This window comes from Vigna unguiculata, chromosome 6 (assembly GCF_004118075.2).
Source record: "Vigna unguiculata cultivar IT97K-499-35 chromosome 6, ASM411807v1, whole genome shotgun sequence".
Taxonomy (NCBI): Eukaryota; Viridiplantae; Streptophyta; class Magnoliopsida; order Fabales; family Fabaceae; genus Vigna; species Vigna unguiculata.
The window spans coordinates 1,319,945-1,331,029 of NC_040284.1; positions in this window are offsets into that span (position 1 = coordinate 1,319,945).

Here is an 11,085-nt window from a genome sequence, read left to right on the forward strand (position 1 = left end):
AAAAGAAAGATTTTTCTCATGTCAAGGAGACCGCTCATAGACACCCAACAAAAGGTCAAGATAAGGGAGAGACCTCTAAGCGAGGTAGTGAGATCAAGTGTTTTAAGTGTTTAGGTAGAGGTCATGTGGCATCATAGTGTCCTACCAAGCGCACCATTGTGCTAAAGGGCCAAGACCTCTACAGTAGTCAAGAGGAGTCTTCTGAGGAATCTTCCTCTTCTAGTGACTCCCACAGTGACAAGTCGTCCAAAGACAAACTTCATTCTTACCCTCAAGAAGGGTTTCTCTTAATGATTAGAAGGCTTCTCAATAACCAACCAACCCTTCCTCTCAATGATCAAAGAGAAAACATTTTTCACACTCGCTGTGACGTTTTGAACAATACTTGTTCTTTGATCATTGATAGTGGGTCTTGTTGCAACTGTTGTAGCACAAGAATGGTTGTGATGAAGGATTGACCCCAACCATGGATGGACGCACATGCTTAAGAAGACTAAGCATGTTTAGAAAGGAAGTTCACTAATCCTTCATCCCTTTCATTTGTGTTTGTTATTTTTGATTCCCTAAGTTGACTTAGTTGAATCAATTTTAGTTTACTTGTTGACCTTTGAGTAGGTTTGACTTGTTGACTATAGTTGACTTGACTTAAGCCAACATGCTAATCTATGTTTATTTGCTTTGTAGGTTAATTAGGAGTAAGAAAGCAATGCTAGGTGGCGCATGGTGATTGGGGAGCATAAATGATGTGGATGAGAGAGTAAAGCAAAGGCATAAAGCATAAAGTAAAAGGCATAAAACAAGTGTACCTATGTACCTTTGGTCTCCTTTGTTTTTAGCACACTTTGGCCACTTTTTGGAGACATATGAGACACATTCTTTGTCTCCTTTTGTGCTAGAACGAAATTAGCCTTGCACACACCATAGTTGGCTCTTTTGTCTCTCATTTTTGTAATCTTATTTGACCTAGTTTCTAGAAGCTAGAGTTAGGTTTTTGTAGAGACATCCTTAGGTATCTTTTATTTGCTTAGAGGCCCCTAAACTCTTCTATATAAGGGGTGCTCCTAGACATGTAAAAGGGTTGAACATTTTGAAGTAAAAATACTCTTGTGTCTCAACCATTTGTGAGATTTTTCTCCCTTGGGAGTGAATACTTTTAAGCCTTATCTTGCATAGCAAGTGGCGGCACACATCCACTCATCTTCAAGGTTGCCATGGCTTCTAGCCTAGCCTTGTAGTGGCGTACTTCTCACATTTTTACCATTTCTTTCCTTTTCATTGTATGTTTTCTTCTTCCTTTAATTGTTCTTGATTTTCTATGGTTTATGTGCTTTCTATTTCCTTTTTGTTTTGAATCAATCCATCATCTTCTTCTCTTGAGCTTTGTGAAAGGAACCTTCACATCTAGATAGCTTGCTATCTTAATGTTCAGTGGGGATTTCACTTAGCTTTCTTAATCAACTCACACCATATTCAATAATCTTAAAAGAAAACAAGATAATCCTTCATCATTTGGTATCTAGAGCCTAGGTTATCTTGGATATGGTGTTTTCATGTGCTAACCATGTCTTGTTGTAGTTATCTTGGTATGGTTCAAATCCACTTCAATGACACACAAAAACAGTGCTGACAGAAAACGTGACGATTTTAAAACATTAAACTACACCAGCTAAGCGGTCAAAAGAAAGCTCTCTGATTCTAGTTTCCAGAAAAAAAAAAGAATCAACGCATTTGATAATAACTTTCTCCACAGAACTCTATTTGGCCTCCATTGTCATGTCCCATTGTACATAAACCTGAATGATGCACTAGAGATCATTACAGGAAACAAGATGTTAAATATTTCAGTCATACAACTATGGTGCATGTAAGATTTTTTTTATTGTATTTCATATTTAAAGCAAGGAATTAATACCTTTTAATATTATACCTAACTGTCTTCTTGTAGGTACATGGACAAAGTCATTGTGGACCAAGGTCGATCTTCCGTTTATGGATTCATTGAACCTCAAACAATTCAACCTTCGGGAAACTCACCTGACCACATGAAACTTTATTTACAAACATGGATGGTTGAGTCAAATAGAGAGATCTACTTTGCACCATACATTGATTCGTAAGTGTTTTTGCTAATAATATTGTGTGAAGTATTATTAATTATTTTGGCTAAGTACTTGTGATTGATGGTAGGTATCATTGGCAACTTTGTCTCATCATTCCAAGACAATGCCTAGTTGTATGGTTTTGTTCATGCCATAGGAAGATTCCACCAGCTTTTCAAAACATGTTACAAGAGTAAGTATTATTTTTTTTTCAATCCTAACCTATGTATCTACTTAGTTATAAAAACTTGCATATGTTTTATGTTTCCAAAATTTCATTAGAATTGTGGGTAAGCCTAGAGGCCAACAACTTAAAGTCATATATCCAAAGGTTAGAACTCATTCATTTTAAAGTTATTAATTTCTGTATGTCAACTTATGACTTTGATGTGTTTATTTTATTTGTAATGTTCAGTGTAACAAGCAAGAAGATTCATGGGAATGTGGATATTATGTCATGTCTTAGATAAGAACAATCATTCGAGCTGCAATTAAAGATGAATGGATAGAGGTAATTATATATATCTTTCACATATTATAAATCATATCAAACTTTAAAAAATGATATTCATACATAATGAAATTGTATTACTTTTTCAGCGATTCAAGAATCCATCACCTCTGCCAGATGACATTATCCACACACTAAGACAGTTATGGGCAGCATATCTATTGGAGAGATGGAGTTGATACCACATGAATTAGAACTCGTTTTAAAAACTTTATTGTACAAGAATTTCATGTTGAAACTTTTAGTTTGTTGTTATTTATATTAGTTTAGAATATATTTTGAAACTTAAGTTCTATTATATATAACTGTAACTCTAGAATTATGCTGAAAGTATTATGAAATTGTTCTGAGAATTTTCTGATTTTCAGGTGTGTGGATGTTGTAAAAATAGTCAAATTTTAAAAAAAATGGAGTAGTTTGACGTCTGGTGTGCCCTGACAGACGTTATTTAATGTCTGACTGTACCAGGGCCGACGTTATTTGACGTCTGACGGGCTCTGACAAACGTTAAATTGCTCAAGTTTTTCCCTCTTCTTAGCACGAAAATTGACGTCTGTTGTTACTGGCCCCGACGTTGGATAACGTCGGACTCTTAAAGGACCGACGTCAAGTAACGTCTACTATTTTTCCGACGTTATTTTGACATCACCTAGTACGACGTCGGTGTTTGGGCAGACGTCAAAAGTCGAAAATGTCGGACGTTAAAAGGCTTTTTTGTGTTAGTGAATAGACCTCAAGAGTGGTTATCACCAAATTCGAATTGCTAAAGGTGATGAGTGGAAAACCGCTTTTAAAACTAAATTTGGTCTATATGAATGGTTAGTCATGGCTTTTGGCCTAACTAATGCTCCTAGCACATTCATGCGACTAATGAATCATGTCCTACGGGATTGTTTAGGGAAGTTTGTGGTTGTTTATTTTGATGACATTTTAATTTATAGCCATAACTTCAAATTTCATCTAGGACACCTTAGGGTAGTCTTGTCTCTCCTTCGAGACCATCAACTCTATGCAAACATAGACAAGTGCACTTTCTGTGTAGAGAGTGTCATCTTTCTTGGGTTTGTGGTCAATAAAAGTGGGGTACATGTTGACCCCGATAAAATCAAAGCCATCCAAGAATGGCCTGTGCCAAAGAATGTTGGGGACATCCGTAGCTTTCATGGGCTAGCTAGCTTCTATAGACGATTTGTACCCCACTTCTCCACAATTGCCTCACCCGTCAATGAACTTGTCAAGAAAGACACACCTTTTGTGTTGGGTGATAAGCAACAACAAGCCTTTGAGGATATCAAGGCTAAATTCACCCAAGCACTAGTTCTAGCTCTTCCAAACTTTGAGAAAACTTTTGAGCTAGAATGTGATGCTTCTAGGGTTGGATTAGGTGAGGTTTTATTACAAGAAGGCCATCCAATTGCTTATTTCAGTGAAAAACTCAATGGCCCTTCTCGTAATTACCCAACCTACGACAAAGAGTTATATGCCCTTGTGCAAGCTCTTCATACTTGGGAACACGATCTTTTGTCTAAAGAGTTTTTAATTCACGGTGATCATGAAACTCTCAAGTATTTGAAAAGCCAGCACAAGCTTAACAAGAGGCATGCAAAGTGGGTTGAATTTTTAGAACAATTCCCTTGTATCATCAAATACAAGAAAGGGAAATTCAATGTTGTGGCTGATGCACTTTCTAGAAGATATACTCTTTTAGCCAAACTTGGATCTCAAATTCTTAGGTTTGACAATATATGTGAATTGTATAGTCAAGATCCCTTCTTTGCCCCTATCTATTCTAATTGTTTAAATAAGTCCCAAGGCGGCTTCTATGTCTCAAACGACTATCTTTTCAAAGAAGCCCGTCTATGCATTTCATGTGGTTCTCATCGTAAACTCTTAATCATTGAGATGCATGAGGGGGGACTTTTGGGACATTTTGGGGTCACCAAAATGTTGGCAATGCTTGAAGAGAAATTCTTTTGGCCCCACATGAAACATGATATTCTAAAACATTGTATTAGTTGTTTGACTTGTTTGCATGCTAAGTCTAGCGCAATGCCTGCTAGGATGTATACTCATTTGCCTGTGGCTTTCACCCCTTGGGAGGATATTAGCATGGACTTTGCCCTAGGGCTTCCAAGGACTTCGAGGGGGTGTTGATTCGATTTTTGTGGTTGTGGACCGTTTTTCAAAAATGGCACATTTTATTCCATGCCACAAAGTCGATGATGCAAGCCACATTGCAAAGTTGTTCTTTAGAGAAGTGGTTCGTCTTCATGGTTTACCCAAGACAATTGTGTCTAATAGGGATACTAAGTTCCTTAGCCACTTTTGGAGGACCTTGTGGTCTAGGCTTGGAACTAAACTTTCTTTTTTCTACTTCCTGCCACCCTCAAACTGATGGGCAAACAGAAGTAGTCAATAGATCCCTCTCCACTTTGCTTAGGGTTGTGCTTAAGGGGAAATATAAATCTTGGGATGAGTATCTTCCCCACATTGAGTTTTCTTACAATAAAGTGGTCCATAGTACCTCTAAACTCTCACCTTTTGAGGTTGTCTATGGCTTTAACCCTCTCACTCCTCTAGACTTGCTACCTCTTCCATCTTCTTTTGACTTTGTTCATAAATTAGGGGTTTCTAAGTCTAAATTTATCAAAGATTTTCATGAGAAGGTTAAGAGTCAAAATCAAGGTCAAATGGAAAAGATTGCCAACTCTAAAAACAAGGGTAAGAGAGTTCGATCATTCAATGAGGGTGACTTAGTTTGGCTTCATCTAAGGAAGGAAGATTTCCTAATTACGAAAATCCAAACTTAGTCTTCGTGGTCCATTCCAAATCATAAAGAAGATCAACAATAACGCTTATCAATTAGATCTTCCAACTGAATATGGTATGCATCCTACTTTTAATATCACTGACTTAGTTCCTTTTACAGGTACTATAGCTGATGAGGATGACAACCAAGATTTGAGGGCAACTCCTCTTCAAGGGGGAGGGGATGATGTGACCCAACCAATCCCAATTGTACCTTCAAGCCCAAGCCCATTAAAAGGCCCAGTTACAAGATCAATGATGAAGAAGATTCAAAAGGGCCTCCCATTAGATGATCACAAATTCAATGGGGTTCACACATTATTCAAATGGGCCAAAGAGATCACAAAGACTTGAAGACGTGCATATAAATCTAGTAGTGTAGATTTAAATTGGGCCATTGTTTAGGCTTTGCTTTCCAATAATACATAAGACATGAAAGGAACATAGGATGGGGTTTAAATTGGGCTCAACCCAATTATCTTCATACATGGCCGAGATTATCAAGACAAGGAGGCTCTTTTGCTTCATAGTTTGACTAAGGTTGGTTATCACATCTAAAGGCTAAGAATCCTTCTTGTTCTTCAAGCGAAGATCCAAGGGGCGTGACCTTGCCTCCTTCTCCAAGCTTGATCTAAGGGCCAAGATCAAGGCCCACTCCATCCAATGGCTCTCCTTTCTCTTGTGTAAATGGCTTCATATAAAAGCCAAAATTTCACTCATTTGTAGACACTCTTGAAATTTTATGCAATAGATGTTACTTGAGTTGAGAGCACTCCTCCCTCTATTGCCTTTGAGAGTCATCCCTTTCTAAAGATGTCCTCTCTCTACATCTAGCCACCTTCCTTAGGGTAGCATAGATTAGGAAATCATATCACCTCCTTCACTTTCTATTGCTTGCAAGTGCCTTCAAACTTGCCTTCATTCCTTCATCCAACTTTCGCTGCCATGGAGTTCTTCACACACCTTTGGAGCTCCACCAGAAGAGTTTGCATCTCTTCAATGCGGATGTAGGTCGTAGCACGGAGCTTAAGTTCGTACATTGTTGCGAGGGGTGGAGGTAGACGTTATTAGCGAACGGTCCTAGTTTGAGGGTGAGGGCCATATTGTGCAATATAATTTCTTGGTTGAGGTGGGGTGTGCGTAGGGCGGCCTTGCTGAAGCGGTGGATAAAAGCCTGTAGCGTTTCGTCTTGTTCTTTTCTGACGTCGAGGAGGGAGAGAGTTGTGGCTTGATGTGGGCGGCGTCCAACGAAATGGGTAGTGAACATGTGGGAGAGGGTGTCAAAACAGTCAATGGAGTATGGCGGGAGGGTAGTGAACCATTCAAGGGTAGGGCTTTGAGGGTGGTGGGAAAAGAATTGCAGAAGATGACATCATGGGATGTATAGAGGGCGACATGGGTTATGTATATTTTGAGGTGCTCGTCAGGGTTGGTTTCTCCCGTCTAACGGTCCAGCGTGAAGAGTTCCCACTTGGTAGGGAGAGGGGTGTTGGTGATGGCATTAGTGAAAGGGTCGTGACGCCTGGGTGGTTGGGGTGGTAACGAATGTGGTGGAATGGGGTGGTGGACGAGGGTAAGGAAAGTAGTGGTGAACTTGTGAGGTGGGATATGAGTAGTGGGAAGGGTGGCAGCGGGGTAGGTGTTGCGGTGTGTCTAGGGAGGGTGGGATGGATGTTTGTGTGATGGGTAGAGATGATGGGTGTTTGTTGAGTGGTGGTGAAGGTGTGCGGGGTAGGGTTGTACTCGCTCTCTTCCTCACTGGGCTGGTAAGTCGGAGACTTGGGGGCTTCTGACGCTTCCTTGGCTTTCCCCTTTTGGGTGGGGTCAGTCTCGATCTTCCTTCTCAGCCATGAGTTTTCTTTCCTGAGTGCCTCCATCTCATCAGCACTGCGCTTTCTCAAGTCAGCGAGCTCTTGTTGCATCTTGACTTGGCCTTCAAGGATGGCGGCCAAGTTCGGAGTGATGCTAGCAGGTGTTGTGGGACTTGCTTTAGGTTGCTTCGTGACTCCAGCTTTGCTACGAGTAGAAACCATCGTCGATAGTATGCGAGTTGATATGTAAGGTGTTACTTTGTGCCCCACGGTGGGCGCCAATTGTTCCTACGGAGAACAAATAAGAGAAGTCAAACACAAATATCACCTTACCTCAATCTGTAATCTCTCTAGTTGGCTCCTCCTCGGCTTGTGTATGTCATCTACTGGTATCACGGCTGGGGCCCATGGGGGGTTACCTACAGAGAAGACTTCGACGATTAAGTCATCCAAAAGATTCATAGAAAGTTAAATCTCGTGATTAAGGGATTAATGAATCCATACCTTTAATTGATGGAGTCCACACGTATTTATAGTTTATTAATTATGTCAGACCTTGGCATGGGTTGGGTCATTGTTTGGGTCATAGGTGGGCCTGGGGCTGGCCCAGACCCCTTAGTTCAATGATTGTTGGCCTTAGGGGCCTTGCTTGTAATCTAAGTCTGGAGTGGTTGACAGATCTCATTTTGTCTCCTGAAGTAGGCGGCCTAGGCCGTTTACGCTTGCTTGGTGATTCGTTTGATAACTGATTGCGTGCTTGCGAGACTTTACGTAGGCGGGTTTAACCGTGTAGTTTCGTTAGGTCGTCTAAGTGCAGTACAAAAGTTAATGAGAAAATATCTTCTTGCTTTCTCCGCACATAATTTTCCTGTGTATATTACGTGTGTTATAGAAATAGTTGTGTGTGTGATTGCCCAAAGGTCTTGGTCCAACAATTGTTAGCGAGATTTTATTAAAAGAAAATTAATCAAGTTATTGGATAGAGAAATATTAATCATTACAGGATTGTTGAGAAATTGACTTTATATATTTATATTTTTTATTTAGACATATGAAATAAAATTTGTTTCTAATAGTATTGATCTTTTAAAACTTGTAATTTTTTATGCAACTTATTCAAAATTATTTTCTAAAAAGATTAAATTTATTTATAGTAATATTTTATAATACAATTAGATTTTACTTAGATTTTAAAATTAATTTATTATCTAAGCTTAAATTTTATTTTATAAAATAATTTAATTTAATTTAAAATTAAAAAAAGAATATTTGCAAATAATCACTTACACTACTTTTGGATATATATAAAAAATATAACGTGCCAACAAATAGTAAGTAAGGAGATAAAAATTTTAGACAAACAAGTAAAGAGTACATATTACGTGTATCCAATCGATTGTGATCCCTAATTATAAATGTTGATTTGAATCACCGTTTATTAACATTCTTGTTGATATTTTTCTTCTCTTTATATATTACATTCTAAAGAGTGAATTAATGATTTATTGTGAACATGATACACTTCTGAAAAAAACTTATATTTTCTGAAAATTTTGTTTTAATTTTTTTTAGAAAATAATTTACAAATTTTGTTATGAAAAGAAATTGCAAGAAATATATTCTTAATATAATAATATGATAAAATTACGCAAATGACCCTACTTAAATTATCGACATTTGTCCAACTTTTCCTCTTTTGCCATGTCTCAATTATCGATACATGTCCAAAATACAAGTTTTTAAATTTTGTTGCAGGATGACATAACACTGAAGACACGGGGCTGTGTTTTCAAATTAACATTTGCAAGAAAGAGAAATGATACAATGATACCTTTTTCTTACCACTTCTCTTACCACCTGATGTGGCGTCAGATATTTAATTTTTTTTTTATTTAACTGAAAAATGAAATGATAGTGCAAAAGGTTTGGTTATGCACTCGCGCGTGTTGGGCACTTTCCATTCATCACAGAACCCTCCTCTCTTTTCATTTCTCTTTTCAAAAACTGTCTCCTCCACCGCTCCACCTCTTCCGTAAACCTCCCCAGAAAACCCTCCCTGTCCTCTGCTCCTACTCTTCCGTAAACCTCCCCACAAAACCCTCCATGTCCTCTGCTCCAACTCTTCCCCAAACCTCCCCACAAAACCCTCCTCGACCTTTGCTCCAACTCTTCCCCAAACCTCCCCACAAAACACTCCCCGCACACACCTCTCCTCTACCATCAAAACCCATCACAGACCCCTCTCTCCCGTGAATGTTTAAACCCCAAACTGGTCTTCGACAAACCCTATCCCATTTTAATCTTCAAACTCTTCCCCCTATCCTAAATCCCTCTGAACTAACTGTTCCCCATACCTTTGAACCCACTATTCCCGAAACCTGCCCAGTAAACCCTTCTCGGACACACCTCTCCTTTCATTGTTAAATCCCCCAACCCGTAGCAGTTGTTCGAAAGACCATAAACCCCAAATCCCTTTCCCCTTCCCCTCGACACCATTATCTCCTTTCTCGACACACGCATTGCGAAACCGACATTGGTGAGAAGGTTCAATGTTTCTCCCTTTTGAACAACTATTTTTTGCACGCTTAGTTTCTGGTTGTTGTCTATTGTTTTGTGCAATTGGTTATTGATTTGTGCAATTGATACAATGCAATTGTTTTGTGCCCACTATATAGTGATGATCGCAAAGAAGTTGTTCGTTTTGTGGTTTAAGAAGTTTTGGAATATGATTTTTGTGTTAATGGCTGCAATAAGTGTACTCAAATATTATTTCAATAGCAGTTGTATTCATTGTTTTCAATATGTATCTATTTTGGAGAATTATTACCATTTGATGAATAATGGAGTTTTTCTTACGTTGCATTTATGGTTCATGAATTTGATGGTGAACCGATTGAGCTAGAATAGTGCTCTGGTTGCTCAATGATCAGAGCAATTTGTTAGGGCAACATACATAGTCATGTTCTGCGGATTCAGTTAATAGTTGGTTAATATTTCATTAGGAGTTTTTTTTGTTATATTTGATAAATGCACTTGAATACATGTGTGCATTTATGATGTGAAAATGGTTTATGAATACATAATGAATGATTTGATTTATATTTATTTTTGTGAAGTGAAGATCTGATTTGGGAATCATGAGTGATGCTAGTGAAGACGATGGTTGTACAACTGAGACGAAGGTATGACTTTGGAAATAGTTATATAAGGTTGTTCAATATATCTATTAAATAATGAATTTATGTAGTTTTTTTATGGTGGATGCAGATTTATTTTAGACATTCATGTCGGACGCAATATGTTGGTTCTCTGAATAAGAGCTTAAAACTAGAACAAATTATTTGTTTAGAAAAAACACCATTTGCTTGGATGCCAAAGTTGAAAGAGTCTATGAAGATAAGTAGAAATCTTCTGAATGAGTTGGTTAATGTCTGGGTTGAGAGGAGAGGAGGTTTTTGCCTTAGTAAAAAAATTGTTAGATTTTCTTTGATGATGAAAATGTTGCTGTCAAAATGGTTTATGAATTCTTAATGCAAAATCATGGAGATTTAAGTGTAGTTGATTTTTGTAGATTGTATGTTTTGATAGGCATTTGTGAGTTTCTATTGTCTAGTCGCAGTGGTAGAATTTTTCCAATATTGTTCAACATTGTGGATGACTTTGGAAGTCTTGGAAAATATAATTGGGGTAGTCTTGTGTATGAGTTCTTGGTTGGGAGTCTATGTACTGCTTCATTGTTGTTGAGCGACGAAGGAAATGCGAAATACTTTCATGTGGATGGTTATATTTATTTGTTACAGGTATAATAAATTAATCATAAATTGGTTGTTTTATTAATTATGATCCTGAATTATTA